Raw genomic sequence first — 17,873 nt, 5'->3', positions numbered from 1 at the left:
GTCTGCACAAGGTTTAACGTCCCCATCAACAGCCCTTACTTATTGCTAGCTTTTTTTTGCACGCCCCGCCTCACACCATAGTTTTATACGACCGGCTGCCCTTCCTGACTAGGATTTTAAATCGATATCCCGACATAGCCTACTCCTACCGAAGAAGGCAGCTTAACGCCTCCATCCAACAAATGAATCACACTCAAACACTCTTCAATCATTTTCGCTACTTCGGAAGATAGCGGGTTCGAACTGGAAGCCGTAAATGCTAGATGAGGGACCTGCGCGATCGTCATAACATGATCTAGCTAGATGCCCTTCCCGACGGCATAAGTTCCAGGATTTGAATCGCGTACCCCGACTAGAAGAAGCCTGCGCATAGCTTAACGCCTCCATCCGACGAATGAATCACCCTCAACACTCTCCAATCATTCTCGCTACTTCAGAAGATAGCGGGTTCGAACTAGAAGCCGTAAATGCTAGGCGAGGGGTCTGCGCGATCGTCATTACATGATCTAACTTTAGCTCAATACCTACAGGCAAGGAATACCGCGTATGTACCCTCGAGAAGTCGAGGATCACACGCTAACTTTCCAAGGCTCGAACTCTTAAATTCTGACACCTCGGCATCAACAGGAGGTTCGAATACGTCAGCCTGCAGGTAGGAGCTCTTGTTTGCATTCGTCCCGACTGTACCCGCAGTTTGTCAGCGATTTTTTCACATCCGGTTGGTAACAAGCAGAATATTTAGCCGCTGCAGTCTGCGCGAAGTGCTCACAGTTCTCTGTATGCGTTTATTACGTACACACACATCTCCCGTCTGCTGTGAATATTATTCTTCAGCCTTTATCTTAAGGTAAGCTAGAACTGTTAGTTACTTTTTTTATTTGCAAAGCAACTTCTACGCTAGACATCTACATTCATATATGTTTGTTCTTTTTTAGGTACCGTTCGAAAGTACGCAATTTTATTCATCCGAGTAACAGTCTGCAGCACGTGCATTTTTAAGGTATGTTTTCGAACTTTGAGTTGTAAAGATAATTAGGTTAGATGATGCACCCTACACTACATTCATATATGTTTCTTCTTTTTTTTTAGGTACGACCAGAATATTATCATTCGAGTTTCAGGCTTGAACGCACGCATTTTATACATCCGAGTAACAGTTTGCAGCGCGAAGATTTTAAGGTATGTCTGACCTCTATTCTTTGAAACTTGGTTTCTTCTAAAACATCGTAACTTTAGTCTATTGATAAATAGTTGTTCTCTTTAATCCTCACGCGGGGTACGTACATAGCTATGTCTGCCCTCAACAGGCTGAAACTTGGTTTCTTCTGTAACTTTAAGCTAATCATAAATAGTTGTTCTCTTTAATCTACATACTATAGACGTGGTATAATTTCAAACACGCACACATAGCTATGTCCATCCTCAACAGGCTTAAACTTGGTTTCTTCCGTAACTTTAGTCTATTGGTAAATAGTTGTTCTCTTTAATCTACATACTATAGACGTAGTATAATTTCAAACACGCACACATAGCTATGTCTTCCCTCAACAGGTTGAAAGTTGGTTTCTTCCGAACATCGTAACTTTAAGCTAATCATAAATAGTTGTTCTCTTTAATCAACATACTATAGACGTGGTATGATTTCAAACACGTACACATAGCTATGTCTGCCCTCAACGGGCTGAAACTTGGTTTCTTCTGTAACTTTAAGCTATTCATAAATAGTTGTTCTCTTTAATCCACATACTATAGACGTGGTATAATTTCAAACACGTACACATAGCTATATCCGTCCTCAACAGGCTTAAACTTGGTTTCTTCTGTAACTTTAGTCTATTGATAAATAGTTGTTCTCTTTAATCTACATACTATAGACGTGGTATAATTTCAAACACGCACACATAGCTATGTCCGTCCTCAACAGGCTTAAACTTGGTTTCTTCCGTAACTTTAAGCTATTCATAAATAATTGTTCTCTTCAACCTACATACTATAGACGAGGTGCGTACATAACTATGTCCGTCCTCAACAGGCTTAAACTTGGTTTCTTCCGAACATCGTAACTTTAGTCTATTGATAAATAGTTGTTCTCTTTAATCTACATACTATAGACGTAGTATAATTTCAAACACGCACACATAGCTATGTCTGCCCTCAACAGGTTGAAAGTTGGTTTCTTCCGAACATCGTAACTTTAAGCTAATCATAAATAGTTGTTCTCTTTAATCAACATACTATAGACGTGGTATAATTTCAAACACGTACACATAGCTATGTCTGCCCTCAACGGGCTGAAACTTGGTTTCTTCCGAACATCGTAACTTTAGTCTATTGATAAATAGTTGTTCTCTTTAATCAACATACTATAGACGTGGTATAATTTCAAACACGTACACATAGCTATGTCTGCCCTCAACGGGCTGAAACTTGGTTTCTTCCGAACATCGTAACTTTAAGCTAATCATAAATAGTTGTTCTCTTTAATCAACATACTATAGACGTGGTGCGTACATAGCTATGTCTGCCTTCAACGGGCTGAAACTTGGTTTCTTCTGTAACTTTAGTCTATTGATAAATAGTTGTTCTCTTTAATCTACATACTATAGACGAGGTGCGTACATAGCTATGTCTGCCCTCAACAGGCTGAAACTTGGTTTCTTCCGTAACTTTAAGCTAATCATAAATAGTTGTTCTCTTTAATCTATATACTATAGACGAGGTGCGTACATAGCTATGTCCGTCCTCAACAGGCTTAAACTTGGTTTCTTCCGTAACTTTAGTCTATTGATAAATAGTTGTTCTCTTTAATCTACATACTATAGACGTAGTATAATTTCAAACACGCACACGTAGCTATGTCTGTCCTCAACAGGTTGAAACTTGGTTTCTTCCGAACATCGTAACTTTAGTCGTTCTCTTCAATCCTCATGCTATAGGCCTAACTCACAGCCATGTCCAACCTCTATAGGTTGAACATCGCAACTTTAGGCTAATCTCTATTGGTTGTTCTCTTTTCAGAACTTGTTGCATACGCTGTTCACCTAAGCACTTTATTCGAAGAAAGAGAAGACACTATGTTCCCATGCGAGCTGTGTAGGGCAATGTTCACAAGACGTGACAGCCTTACACGCCATGTAAAAACAAAACATCATCAGCTATCTGCTTGCGACTATAACCCTACTATGTTCCCCTGCGAACAGTGTAAGACAACGTTCGCAAGACGGGATAACCTCGCACGTCATATAAAAGCAAAACACCCTAGCATAACATCTGCTTTATGTGATGTTTGCGGGCTGTACTTCGCTAATGTAGAGCAATACCAGGCTCACTTAGCAGAGGTACATCAAATATCTACTCGCCCTCAGGTAGTAGTAGGGAAAAAGCGTGCAGCTACTGATGTAGCTGTAGAAAGTACTAGTAGTAAAAACCTAGGAAAAATGAACTTCAAACTATTCACTGCGAGCACTGTAACACTGATGTACCATCTTCGCATTTTCAGGGACACTTACGGAGTAATGCGCATAAAAATAATGCGTGTAGAAGTGGTAGTAATGCAAACATCGAGGAAATTAATACAGCATTTAAAAGTAGGATTGCTAGTTACCGAATTCGCACCAGTCAAAAGTTTCAGAGCACTTCAAACTTTTTAAATTGCGTTCAACCGGATGTACAACAGCTTCTTGCTAAATCTTTGTCCAATCGTAGTTTATTTAAAGTTAATTTTGAACTTTTCGCCTTGTACATTAAAAGCACGGATGAATCCGAAATAACGGACATTAAATCATTTAATACGAAGAATTTTGTCATAAGTGAGTCGACTAATTTTGGTGATGTACTTAGGGATGTCTCTAACATTATTTCAACTAAGAGCGAGGAATTTCAGGAAAAGGAATCAGGGTGGGCTTTAGTTGAGATAATGTATCTAGAAGTTAACATCAATAAGTACAATCCCATGCGAGGTTCATCGTACATCGAGCTGCCGGCATGGATTCAGCGAAAAGAAGCTGTTGTAAACATCCAAAACAATGACGAAGCATGTTTCGCATGGGCGGTGATGTCGGCTTTAAATCCTGCGAAATCAGACGTAGCTAAGTGAACATCATCCTATCCACACTATTCAACGCGGCTAAATTTCGATAGTGTAGAATTTCCTGTGCAGATAAAGGATATTAAGCGCTTTGAGGAACTAAATAACATTAGTATCAATGTGTATGGTGTAGAGAAAAAGTCTGTAGTAGGTCCTCTGTATTATACATGTCATAAGAAGAGTACTCACGTTAATTTACTCTATATTGAGAACAGTGAGAATAGCCACTTTTGCTGGATTAAAAATCTGAGTAGACTTGTTGGCAGTCAGTTGTCAAAACGTAATGGTAAAAAGTGGCTATGTGATGGGTGCTTGCAGTATTTCAGAAATGAAGATCAGTTAACGAAGCATTCCAAGAATGACTGCAATCATGTACGTACGGAGATACCTACTACAGGCAATAATGTTTTAAAATTTACAAATTTTCATAAGCAGATGTGGGTACCGTTCGCGATTTATGCAGACTTTGAAGCCATCCTCACGCCATGCAACACATGCTCACCTAATCCTGACAACTCTTTCACTAATACTACGCACATGCATGTCCCGTATAGCTTCGCGTATTACATCAAGTGTAGTTACGATAGTACGCTTAACAAGTTAGAGCTGTATCGAGGACATGATGCTGCTAAAGTATTTTTAGAAAGACTTGAAAGTGATGCAGTTCGTCTCGGTCGTATTCTGAATAGTAATATTCCTATGAAGCCACTCACCGACATTCAGTTAAATGATCATGAACGTGCTACAAAGTGTAGCATTTGTGATGGGGAATTTTCCGAAAATGACCCTAAAGTTTTTGATCATGATCATTTAACTGGTTTCTACAGATGTGCCGCTCATTATAGCTGTAATCTTAAGTATAGAGTTCCTAAATTTATCCCTGTAATTTTTCATAACTTATCTGGTTACGACTCTCATTTCATCATTTCACAATTTGGAGCTTCGGATGAAAAAGTAGATATAATCCCTCAGAATAAAGAGCGGTACATTGCGTTTGCAAAGTCTGTAAAAGTAGATGCTGAGCATTCTATAAAACTGAGATTCCTTGACTCGTTTCGCTTTATGGCGAGTAGCCTCGATAAACTTTCTAGTCATTTACAGCCTGAACAATTTACAGAAATTCGACGCGTTTTCCCTGAAGAAGCGCAGTTTAATTTACTTCGGCGTAAGGGTGTTTTTTGTTACGAATATCTCGACTGCTTAGACCGCCTCGAAGAACGTGCCTTACCATCGAAACAATCCTTTTACAGCTCGCTGAATTCAGCAGATATTAGTGATGATGACTATTTACATGCACAACATATCTGGGAGCAGTTCCACATTCAAACGCTAGGTGAATACTCCGATTTATATTTAAAGACAGATGTACTTTTGTTAGCTGATGTTTTTGAAAATTTTCGCTGTGTTTGCATGAACACCTACAGCCTTGACCCATGTCAGTATTTTACTGCACCTGGGTTAAGTTGGGACGCGATGTTAAAATACACGCGTGTGAATTTGGAGCTGCTAACTGATATTGATATGGTGCACTTTATAAAAGCATCCATTCGAGGCGGTCTGAGTCAGTGCAGCGGCCGGTATTCGAGTGCTAATAATAAGTACATGCCGAGTTTCGATTCCAGTCAGGAATCTCGGTATATCGTTTACCTCGATGCTAATAATCAGTATGGGTGGGCGATGAGTCAGCATCTACCGGTGAGTGGTTTCCGCTGGCTGACGCAGTGCGAAATTGATGCTTTACAGCTACACGCCCTAGGTGATGAAGCTGATAAAGGTTATTTCCTCGAAGTTGACTTACAGTATCCTAAAGAGTTACACACTTCTCATAATGACATACCGTTCTGCCCTGAAAATATGAAGTCCCCGTACATTGCATCAACGACGAAAATGCTCATTGCTAATTTATGTGATAAATCTAAGTATATCATTCATTACCGAAATTTAAAACAGTGTTTGCAGCATGGTTTGAAGTTATCCAAAATTCATCGCGTACTAGAATTTAATCAGTCACCGTGGCTAAAGCCATATATCGATCTGAACAATAATTTAAGAACGAATGCGGTTAACGAGTTTGAAAAAGATTTCTACAAGCTCATGAATAATAGTGTGTTTGGCAAGACTATGGAGAATGTTGACAAACGCGTTGATGTAAAATTGATTACAAACTGGGATAATATTAAGAAAAGGTATGGTGCTAACTATTTAATAAGTAAACCAAATTTCCACAGCTGCACCATCATACATGAGAATTTAGTTATTATACAGATGAATCGTGTCAAGGTTAAGTATGACAAACCTACCTACGTCGGCTTCACAGTACTTGAATTGGCTAAAACACTCATGTATGAATTCCATTACGATTATATGATGAAGAAGTACGCGCATAATGCGCAATTGCTCTACACAGATACCGATTCGTTTATTTATCAAATCAAAACTGATGACTATTACAATGATATAAAGCCTGACTTGGGTAGGTTTGATACGAGTAACTATCCTGCAGATAATCAATATCATCTACCGCTAGTGAACAAAAAGGTTCTAGGTAAAATGAAAGATGAATGTGCTGGGAATATTATCGATTCATTTGTAGGTACTAAATCCAAGTCATATTGCATAAAACTCTTAAATGAATTACAAATAAAGAGATTGAAGGGGGTTAAAAAGAATGTCGTTCAGAATCAGCTAAGTTTTGAAAACTATAACAATTGCATTAAAAGTAATCCACCTGTTTTGCATAAGCAAATGTCTGTCATTAGAAGCAAGAAGCATCAGTTGTACACTCATTTAATTAGTAAGGTAGCCCTTAATAGCGATGATTGTAAACGGTTTGTCATTCCAAATTCTACCAACACGCTAGCCTGGGGGCATAGTAGTATTGATAAGTACTACTTTACATAAACATTATGCTAGAGGTGTGTGTACTTACGTTACGCTGTCTTACATCACAATTCAGGAGAGGAACGCTGGTACGGCAAGTCTAAACTTGTACATTCAAGAATTGCATCGAGAAGTACGCTAGGGTGAAATGATTCGAGATAAAACTTGTACATACAAGATGTAAATAAATAATGTAGAATTGGCATATTCTTTTATTTTAGGTTAGGTATTACCTTCCTCCCACTCCTTATTTGCAAGATAGAGTTTTTGTTTATTACTCATAGAAGAAAGAAGGTGATGAGCAGTTTCGTGAGTATAGTTCGGTAAGTATCTCGAGAGCAGAATTTTTTTTTTGTCAAAAAAGCACATGGCTTTGTAAAGCACGTAGAATTTGCCACCACCGGGGCAGCACTGTTCTCTCTGGATTAAAAGCTTTGTTTCCAAACAAGAGCACGTGGAATTTGCCGCCGAGGGCAGCACTGTTCTCAAAGATGGCGGATGACAGCTGTCAAAAAAGCACGTGAGTATGTTTTCAAACAAGAGCACGTGGAATTTTTCAATTTGCCGCCACCACATAGAGGGCAGCACTGTTCTCAAAGATGGCGGATGACAGCTGTCAAAAAAGCACGTGAGTATGTTTTCAAACAAGAGCACGTGGAATTTGCCGCCACCACATAGAGTGCAGCACTGTTCTCTCTGGATTAAAGATGGCGGATGACAGCTGTCAAAAAAAGCACGTGAGTATGTTTTCAAACAAGAGCACGTGGAATTTTTCAATTTGCCGCCACCACATAGAGGGCAGCACTGTTCTCTCTGGATTAAAGATGGCGGATGACAGCTGTCAAAAAAGCACGTGAGTTTGTTTTCAAACAAGAGCACGTGGAATTTGCCGCCACCACATAGAGGGCAGCACGGTGCTCTCTTGATTAAAGATGGCTGCTGTCACGTGGAATTGCCTGCCACCACAGGTATCTAGCTAAAGAGGGCAGCACTGAGGTTTGCGATGCAAGATGGCTGCTGTCAAAAAAAGCATTTTTCAAATTATCCGCCACCACATTTCAAAGGTAAGTAGCTAAAGAGGGCAGCACTGTGCTCAAAGATGGCGGATGACAGCTGCACGTGGCTTTGTTTACCTCGCGCTAGTTAGGTTAAGTTGGTAGCACTAAGGCTTAGACCCGTCAAGATGGCAGCACTGCCGATGACAGGTGACGAAAGAGGGCAGCACGGTGCTCAAAGATGGCGGATGACAGCTGTCAAAAAGCACGTGGTTGTCAAAAAGCACGTGGCTTTGTTTACCTCTCGCTAGTGAGGTTAAGTTGGTACCACTAAGGTTTAGGTCCGTCAAGATGGCAGTACTGAGGTTAGCGATGCGTTGTTGTCTGTCAAAAAAGCACGTGGCTTTGTTTACAAATCTGTCAAAAAGCACGTGGCTGTCAAAAAACACGTGGCTTTGTTTACCTCATGCTAGTTAGGTTAAGTTGGCACTACTGAGGTTTAGGCCCGTCAAGATGGCAGTACTGAGGTTAGCGATGCGTTGTTGTCTGTCAAAAAGCACGTGGCTTTGTTTACAAATCTGTCAAAAAGCACGTGGCTGTCAAAAAACACGTGGCTTTGTTTATCTCGAGCTAGTTAGGTTAAGTTGGCACTACTGAGGTTTAGGCCCGTCAAGATGGCAGTACTGAGGTTAGCGATGCGTTGTTGTCGATGTCAGCTGTCAAAAAGCACGTGGCTTTGTTTACAAATTCAAATTTCGCGCTAGTTAGGTTAAGTTGGCAGCACTGGAAGAGGCCTCTGGCTGAGGTGGAGGTGGCCACTGGGAGGCCTCTGGCTGAGGTGGAGGTGGAGGTGGCCACTGGGAGCCGGAGGTGGCGGTGGCCGCCGAACTCTCCCATTATACTACTCTTTTCCTATTTGTGAAACTCACAACCTGACTTTTAGGTCCATTTATCAACATACCATTGCCTGCTGTCCATCTCACAACATTTTCGATGTCACGTTGCAGTTGCTCACAATCTTGTAACTTATTTATCACTCTATAGAAAATAACATCATCCGCAAAAAGCCTTACCTCCGATTCCACTCCTTTACTCATATCATTTCTATATATAAGAAAACATAAAGGTCCGATAACACTGCCCTGAGGAACTCCCCTCTCAACTATTACAGGGTCAGACAAAGCTTCACCTACTCTAACTCTCTGGGATCTATTTTCTAGAAATATAGCAACCCATTCAGTCACTCTTTTGTCTAGTCCAATTGCACTCATTTTTGGAATGACATTGGTAGACGAATAAGTTTGAGTGGTGTCTTTATAAGTACGGAAAATTACAATATGGCGATAAAGTTGGAATTCAAGAGGACAAATTGGGGTGAATATCCGTTTATAGGAAGGGGAATCAGGGATTGGAATAACTTACCAAGGGAGATGTTCAATAAATCTCCAATTTCTCTGCTATCGTTTAAGAAAAGGCTAGGAAAACAACAGATAGGGAATCTGCCACCTGGGCGACAGTCCTAAATGAAGATCACTAGTGATTGATTGAATAGATAGGTTTTATGGTGACGATAAGGAAACGGCCGTGGCCTTCATCATGGTACAGTCTTTTCTGAACATGGGAAACCGCGGAAATACATCTTCAAGGCAGCCGAGAGTGGGATTCGAACCTATTATCTCGCAGCTGCGCGCGCCTAACCGCATGGCTAACTTGCTCGGTATAAGTCTGCTCAACAGTTACTTTGGAACAAGACGGGCCGGGCTGAGTGGCTCTGGCCTCCTGACCCCAAATTGGCAGGTTAGATCCTGGCTCAGTCCGGTGGTATTTGAAGGTGCTCAAATACGTCAGCCTCGTGTCGGTAGATTTACTGACACGTAAAGGAACTCCTGAGGGGCTAAATTCAGGCACCTCGGCGTCACCGGAAACCGTAAAATTAGTTAGTGGGACGTAATGAACCCTTGAACTTACCTTTCCATCGTTGGTCGGCCACAGCTGCTGCAGTAGAACATTGTCGAACTCTTAAATCTTGGGGTCGTAGCAGGAATAATTCGGTCACGATCTTAACCAAACGATGGGGTTCAGAAGAGAGCCTAACTACTTGAAATGAGGAGCAAATATGTGCTTACTAACTTTTATTGAGTCAATTAAATGAAAGAAAATTATATAAAATCATTGATCAAGAAAAAATTTAATTATGTAATGTTTTAAACGCAGACTCATTGCATGGCGTTAGTTTTATTAGTTACAAAATCGAAGAATTTTCTTCGGAGAAAAGTAGAATTATCAGATTAGTGGACAGCGAAACGAGAAAAATGAAAAGAAAACCTGAAAATCGGACACCTATTGATCCAAAACATAACTGAGAATTAATCCACACGATCCGTGGAAAATCTAACCTTCAACAAATAGAATTCCAGATTTACTCTTAATTAAGGTCAAATACCCTGTCGGATATGGGAACACCCACCGAATGGACCCTTAATCGAACCAAATTGACTATCAGTTGCTTTGGATAGGTTGCGAAATAATACTGGAAAGCATGGTGTTCACTACAAGTTAACAGCAGCATTCATAATTGAAAATAAAATTCCACCCTGTATTGTCATCTCGTGACACCCTTAAGTTATAGAATAATCCCGATGCTGAAACGTGCATCACCCAAACAGCTGTTCAGAAGAAACCAACAACAACTCGATCCGAGAGGATCTTACGTTACGTCGTTCTGAAGGAACAAAACTGCCAAATGCAGGAAACACTTATTCATCACGCATTTAGAAAAAATGCCAAACACTGAAGTTAAAGAAAAAGTGGTAAATCACTTGAAAAAATATTCTTACAAAACCAACTTTCGGGTTATAAATGGTTACGTTAAGCTTAATAAAATTACAAGTCCACATGGTAAAATAAAACATCTAGGAATTCTTTCCTTTACAACAACGACCACCATTACAGATCCATCTACTTATTGTTTGTCCCAACAAACTAACTACAAAGTTATTGATCGACCACAATCAATTACGTATAACAATGAAAGAACGAAAATTTGAAAATAAAATGTATTCCCGGATGACGAATCGAACCCGCATTCGTAACTCAAGTCTTACACAAATAAGCTGAGTGTCAACACGCATACTAGCAAAGCAGTCAGACGTCAGAACGACAAAACAATTAAGTCCATAAATAAAATAAAATACTGAAGGTCAATGAACTCAAACACGCATGGCACACCGCAGTAAATATAATCACCGTTAGCTCAGTACCCAATATTGGACAACCCTCACGTTCAGGCCACTAGTGGTTCCATTATCGTAGGTAAACACCTTCCAGCTGGTAAGGGCTGTGCGCAAAACATGGCCTCAATGTTACTTAGCTAACACTCTTCGCATAGCATACACTACTGCAGACACTACCATCGCTCAAGTCACTTCGCAAAAACACCTAATCTAAGACCTGAATATATACAGCCGACACTCTAAACCTATCGTCGGGCCTACCTAATATATACACACCCTAACACTAACCTCTATGCACATATACAAACCTTCCTTAACCTATCGTCGAGTGTAAACTGGGAAGTCTTATCATCAGTATACTCCTAGGATAACATGTGACGTCCTAAATCTATTGTCGAGCGGAAAATGAGTTGTCTACGCTTCCTCTAGAATGTCAGGCGAAATCGTAACTTCTAAAACACTCTTAGATATTTTAGCTGTAAACCTTGTTGAAACTAATAGCACACAATGAAATAAATCTTGCCACAGAATGAACGCGAGTCGGGAAATGCAACTAAGTCCCTATCTTGTTAATAAAACGTGAAATTGAACATAAATAATGCGTGGCAAGCAATCCACAACTCAAACACGATCTCGACATACGCAATGAAGTTTGGAAAATTAATAATGACTTTCAACACACGTCTAACATTACGTGAATATCGCCAAAACAGTAATCATCACCACCGTAAAAATCCACACTATAATTCTGGGGTGAGGCCCACAAATCGCCAACCATCTCACTATTCCAAACATCCATATCCATAAACTATCCAGTGAAGCGAAATTCAATGAATCTACACAGCCAAACTATCGCTTAAAGAACGTCCAATATCTCATCCCACAATGTTTCCGATTTAATGATGAATTATCGTCTCGTAATTTATGAAATGTACTGAGTGGAAATTTGTTATAACAGTCAAATCACACCAACGGTGTATCTTTTTTTTTTTTTTTTTTTGCTAGTTGCTTTACGTCGCACCGACACAGATAGGTCAACCGTGTATCCAGAATGCTCTTCTACCCTTGAGGTCGTACAATATAATATTCATTATGGTGACTTTACGTAAACTCGTCACTTGGACTTAACTGCCAAGAGACCGGGCGAGTTGGTCGTGCGCGTAGAGGCGCGCGGCTGTGAGCTCGCATCCGGGAGATAGGGGGTTCGAATCCCACTGTCGGCAGCCCTGAAGATGGTTTTCCGTGGTTTCCCATTTTCACGCCAGGCAAATGCTGGGGCTGTACCTTAATTAAGGCCACGGCCGCTTCCTTCCAACTCCTAGGCCTTTCCTATCCCATCGTCGCCGCAAGACCTATCTGTGTCGGTGCGACGTAAAGCCCCTAGCAAAAAAAAACTGCCAAGAGCTACAATCTTCAACAAAAATTGTTTTTCACTGGGGATCTTAACTTGAAAACTTAATGTGCGTCAGAGAGCACTCATTTCGAACCAACCTTCACCCGGTCAGGTGTTCCGGATTGTTAGCGGAATATACTACAGCCTGCCTCAGAAATAGCACATCTAAAATACAGCCTGTCTCAAAATTCTTCGCCATCAACAAATACAACCTGTCTCAAAAATTCATCCTCATCGCCTCTCACGGCGGCATTACACATGAAATACAGGCTTCCTCTGCCTTCAACATCTATACAACTCTTATCTCAACATATCAATTCGGCACAATCCATTTCTTCCTGTTTCAAGACTTTTCACTTCAATCCTCCCGTGACAAACAACTTTTATAAGAATCCTTTTTAATTTATCTTTGTATAACTTTCGGACCTCAGGAATACAACACACCGTGATTTCCTATACCACCGACATACACGATGTCGCAAAATTTAACTTCCCACGAAAAAGTTATATATATAACTTAAGCTACACAGATTTTTACAATAGGTGTCGATTAACACTGCAAATACCGCACTTTCTTCGCGTTTAACATGCGACGAGCACGCTTCTCAAATGGCGACTGCCACAGTTTCCCCAGGACCCTGCTTCCGTTCACACTACTGCTGGCCAGGTGTTCCAAACAGATAACAAAATAAGACCTCACTGCTGGCCTCCAGACTTCCCTTTTACAAATATCAAACACACATGCACTTGTAATACGGAGAGAAACTCAGCTACGTATTTTAAATAAATATCGAAACCTTCAAAGTTTTAATCGGCGGCAATTTAGGATTTTTTTTGCTATTTGCTTTACGTCGCACCGACACAGATATGTCTTATGGCCTTAATTAAGGTACAGCCCCGGCATTTGCCTGGTGTGAAAATGGGAAACCACGGGAAAACATCTTCAGGGCTGCCGATAGTGGGGCTCGAACCCACTATCTCCCGATTACTGGATACTGGCCGCACTTAAGCGACTGCAGCTGGAAAATTTATATCACCTTCCTAACATTAATATTCTACTTGAACCATTGACACGAACATATAACAAGTTACTTTGAGAACAAAACCCCGCACTTTCTTGCAGACGAGTGACGTGGGTTTCACCGTTCAAACCATCAGACAGAATGTGTAAAATAGGCGGAGGGGGGTTTCTTTTATACCCTCTGGGAGGGACGCCACCCTCTCCACGAGGCTCGATTATGCAATCTGCTAATTCCACATCCACCGGACCAATTTTCTTGACATTTATTCCATAAATTCAGGCAGGCTCATAATTCACCATGGTGTTAATTTCATATTTTTCCCATATCCAACTGGCGTAGTGAATTATTTCTGCCCTGGAGTTTCGCGGCTTCTCTTTAGGAAAATGACCTCGCCACGGGTTGTCGATCCGGGAGCAGGACGCAAAGTTTCCTCCAGGCTTAACTGCATTTATATTTACCCTGGGGATTCCATCTTCACATACGGTTTATAAATAAATTAGATCCTTTATTCCTGAATTTACCATGACGCCAAAATCTCTCGTTATGAAGGATTTTTCGAAATTGACAAATTATTCACTGATCGAGGTCAACCGAAGTGTCCCGGCATTTCACGAGCTCACGGCTCGCTCGTCACGGTGAGTTCGTTCCCACGAGAGAGAGAGGCTCTTGGAATGAAAACATGGCTGCTCTCAAAAAGTTGTTTGTAGCTGAAATAAATATTTGGAAACTATTTCATCGTAGAATTATGGGTTCAGTAAAGTCACTATTATTATTATTATTATTATTATTATTATTATTATTATTATTATTATTATTATTATTATTATTATTATTATTATTATTATTGTGGAACATGACAGGTGCATCAACTATGTACTCTGAGTCAAGGTCCTTAATCTGTTACAGGGAGAATAGGAATATACGCAATTAAATCCAGTGCTTTACCTCACCGACATTTACCGGTAACACTCACAAGTTTCTAGCAAGCATTGAGCCTATGGGAATGATAGAGCTTCACTTCCATATGACACGCCAGGAGCTCTCCAAAAACGATTGGCCTTATTTATTTATTTATTTATTTATTTATTTATTTATTTATTTATTTATTTATTTATTTATTTATTTATTTATTTATTTATTTATATATTTATTTATTTATTTATTTATTTATTACTCTAGCAGTAACGAAATCGGGATCCATGGTCATGTCCTACACTTAGCCATGCAAATTACAGGAACATAATAGAGCTATTTAATAACGAAAAAGAAAAGCACAACTCTCATTCATACATAAGAAGTTGATAAGATAGGAACGCGACCCCCCACCTCAATGGTGCAACTTACCTGGTGGACCTTAGTCTGCGAAACGACCACTGCTCATTGCGGAAACTTGCGTAGTCAGCGAGACGAAACCTCGCTGGCGTTATTTTTGGCTTTGTAGACTTCGGCTCAAATTCTCACCACCAGATAGCTCCTGAATTGTACTCAAGTAGGCTGAGCGGGCCAACGTGGGTACTAAGTAATCTCATCACACATCGTACCACACACGGCCAGTCACACGAAACTGTAAGTGGTATTCAGGGGGAAATTTTGGCGTCAATTATTTAATTTTATCATTGTCCTAGAGTTCCGGACATCAGCTAGACGTAAATTCTAAATTCTAGACTCCGTAACAACGATGTTTAAATATAAATTTTCATTCAACGTCGCACAATACAGGATTATGAAGTACAATTATTGTTTTGTAGCTTCCAGCGGCCAGACTTTGAGGGAGAATACACCGACCTACTGTGCCTTCCGTCAAATGACCTGCGCATTTTGGTCGATTATATTATTCAGGAACGGAACTAGCTGGCTACACGGTACGTGTCGTGTAGCTTCACACAATACTAAAATGTGATGGGTTTGAACCTCATCGTCGGTAGACCTGAAGATGATTTTTCATGATTTCCCATTTCCATACCAAGAGGTAATAATAATGTCACTGGCATTATGTCCCACTAACTACTGTTTACGGTTTTCGGAGACGCCGATTTGCCGGAATTTAGTCCCGCAGGAGTTGTTTTACGTGCCAGTAAATCTAATCTACCGACACGAGGCTGGCGCATTTGAGCATCTTAAATACCGCCGGACTGAACCAGGATCGACCCTACCAAGATGGAGTCGGAAGGCCAGCGCCTCAACCGTCTGAGCCACTCAACCCAGCTCATACCAAAAGAATGCTTCAGCTTTGCCTTAACACGTCCGTACCGCCGGTGGGGTGAGCATGTCACTCTTTTCTCCGCCTTCTGAGGGGACTAGCTGCGAATTCAATCATTCTTGCTCACATTATTGCAGAAGAAGTCGTAGTGTATGACGCCACTATCTCTGACAAATAACGGGACGTACAAGGAGGAAACTTGAAGAGTTCAGCCTTGCGTATTGTATCAATAACTACCAGCTTCTTTGTTCTTTTGTTAGGCGTTTAAAGTCGTCCTAGCACATCTAAGGTTTTCAACGACATAGGGATGGGAGAAGGTAGCGGCCGTGTGGAAATGGGAAACAACGGAAAACTATCTTCATGGCTGCCGATGGTGGGATTCGAACCCATTATCTCCCGAGTGGAAGCCCACACCTGCACGATGAGAACCTCGTGACCAACTCGCTGAATGATTATCGGATGAATTAATAAATTGAACTGGACTATCACTGGAAGTAGCCTTTAGATAGCGTGTGTACCATTGGTAGTACAAGCCCTGCTATCGTGTGGGCCCACTGGCGCATCCTTAAAATACACTGTTAGCGCTGTCTACTAAAGAACGCACAGTATTTTTTGTTATATCCAGCATGACAATACGGTAAAGTTATATTAATGGCCGAGAGTAGAAAGAGTCCCGTGGCTGGAAACCTCCCTGTGTAATCGCAACGAGCAGGGAACATACAGTATCGTCTTGCACGATGGGCATTTTGTTTGTTTCTTTGCCAGTAACTCTGTAACCGCAATACCATCTTCAACTACCCTGTAACGATTAAGACGGGGAGACCCGCAGGGCAGTATCATTGAACCTTTGTTTTCTTACATATTTAAAAAAAGTTATATGAATAAAGATCTAGAATCACAGATAAGGATATTTGTGGATGGTGTTGTACTCTATAGGGTAGTAAATGAGTTGCAGGATTGTGAGAGACTGCAGGGGGCCTAGAAAATGTTGTGAGATGGAAGCCGGACAATAGTATGACGGGAAATGGGGTGAAAAGTCAAGTTGAAAGCTTCACCAAGAGGAAGTTCTCTCAGTTTTAATTATTGTCTTGATAGGGAGAAAGTACCTCATGGATAACACTGTTAGTAATGACCTTCATTGGGGTAATCGTATTAACGGTGTTGTTAACAAAGGTTACAGATCTTTTCAAATGCAAAGGAGAGGCTGTATAAGTAGCCTATCTGGTGAGACCCCAATTAGAGTATAGCTCCAGTGTATGGGACCTACACCGGGTACGTGATATGAGAACTGGAAAAGATAAAAAGCAAAGATGCACAATTTGTTCTCGATGATCTCCGACAAAATAGTAGTGTTACGAAAATATTTACACTTTGCTATACGTCTCACTGACACAGATAGGAAAGGGCTAGGAGTGGGGAGGAAGCGAATTTGAACTTTTGCCTAGTGTGAAAATGGGAAATCACACAAAACCAACTTCAGGGATGCTGACAGTGGGGTTCGAACCCACTATCTTCCGAATTCAAGTTCAAAGCTGCGTGACCCTAAGCACATAGCCAACTCGCTCGGTAAGTTACCGAATTATTGCAAACGTTGAGCCGGGAAGACTTGGGAGTAAGGAGACGAGCTGCTCGACTATGTGGTATGTTTCAAGCTGTCAGTGGAGAGATGACGTGGAACGACATCAGTAGACGAATACGTTTGAGTGGTGCATTTAGAAGTAGGAAAGATCAGAATATGAAGATAAAGTTAGAATTCAAGAGGACAGATTGGGGCAAAAATTCATTTATACGACGAGGAATAAGGGATTGGAACCGGGCGAGTTGACCGTGCGGTAAGGAGCGCGCGGCTGTGAGCTTGCATCTGGAAGATAGTGGGTTCGAATCCCACTGTCGGCAGCCCTGAAGATTGTTTTCCGTGGTTTCCCATTTTCACACCAGCCTAATGCTGGGGCCCTACCTTAATTAAAGCCACGACTACTTCCTTCCAACTCCTAGGCCTTTCCTATGCCATCGTCGCCATAAGACCTATCTGTGTCGGTGCGACGTGAAGGGATTGGAGGACA

The 17,873-nt window shown here is 41.0% G+C and overlaps 1 protein-coding gene across 1 annotated transcript in view; it reads left to right on the top strand.

The window, feature by feature from the left end:
- LOC136864935 (neuronal acetylcholine receptor subunit alpha-7) overlaps positions 1–17,873 on the top strand; it is a 1,331,175-nt gene that overhangs the window by 1,037,284 nt on the left and 276,018 nt on the right. The gene's annotated exons all lie outside the window — the stretch shown is intronic.

This window comes from Anabrus simplex, chromosome 2, assembly GCF_040414725.1.
Source record: "Anabrus simplex isolate iqAnaSimp1 chromosome 2, ASM4041472v1, whole genome shotgun sequence".
Lineage (NCBI taxonomy): Eukaryota > Metazoa > Arthropoda > Insecta > Orthoptera > Tettigoniidae > Anabrus > Anabrus simplex.
Note: the sequence above shows the minus strand (reverse complement) of the source record. Positions and strands in the feature narration are given on the sequence as shown.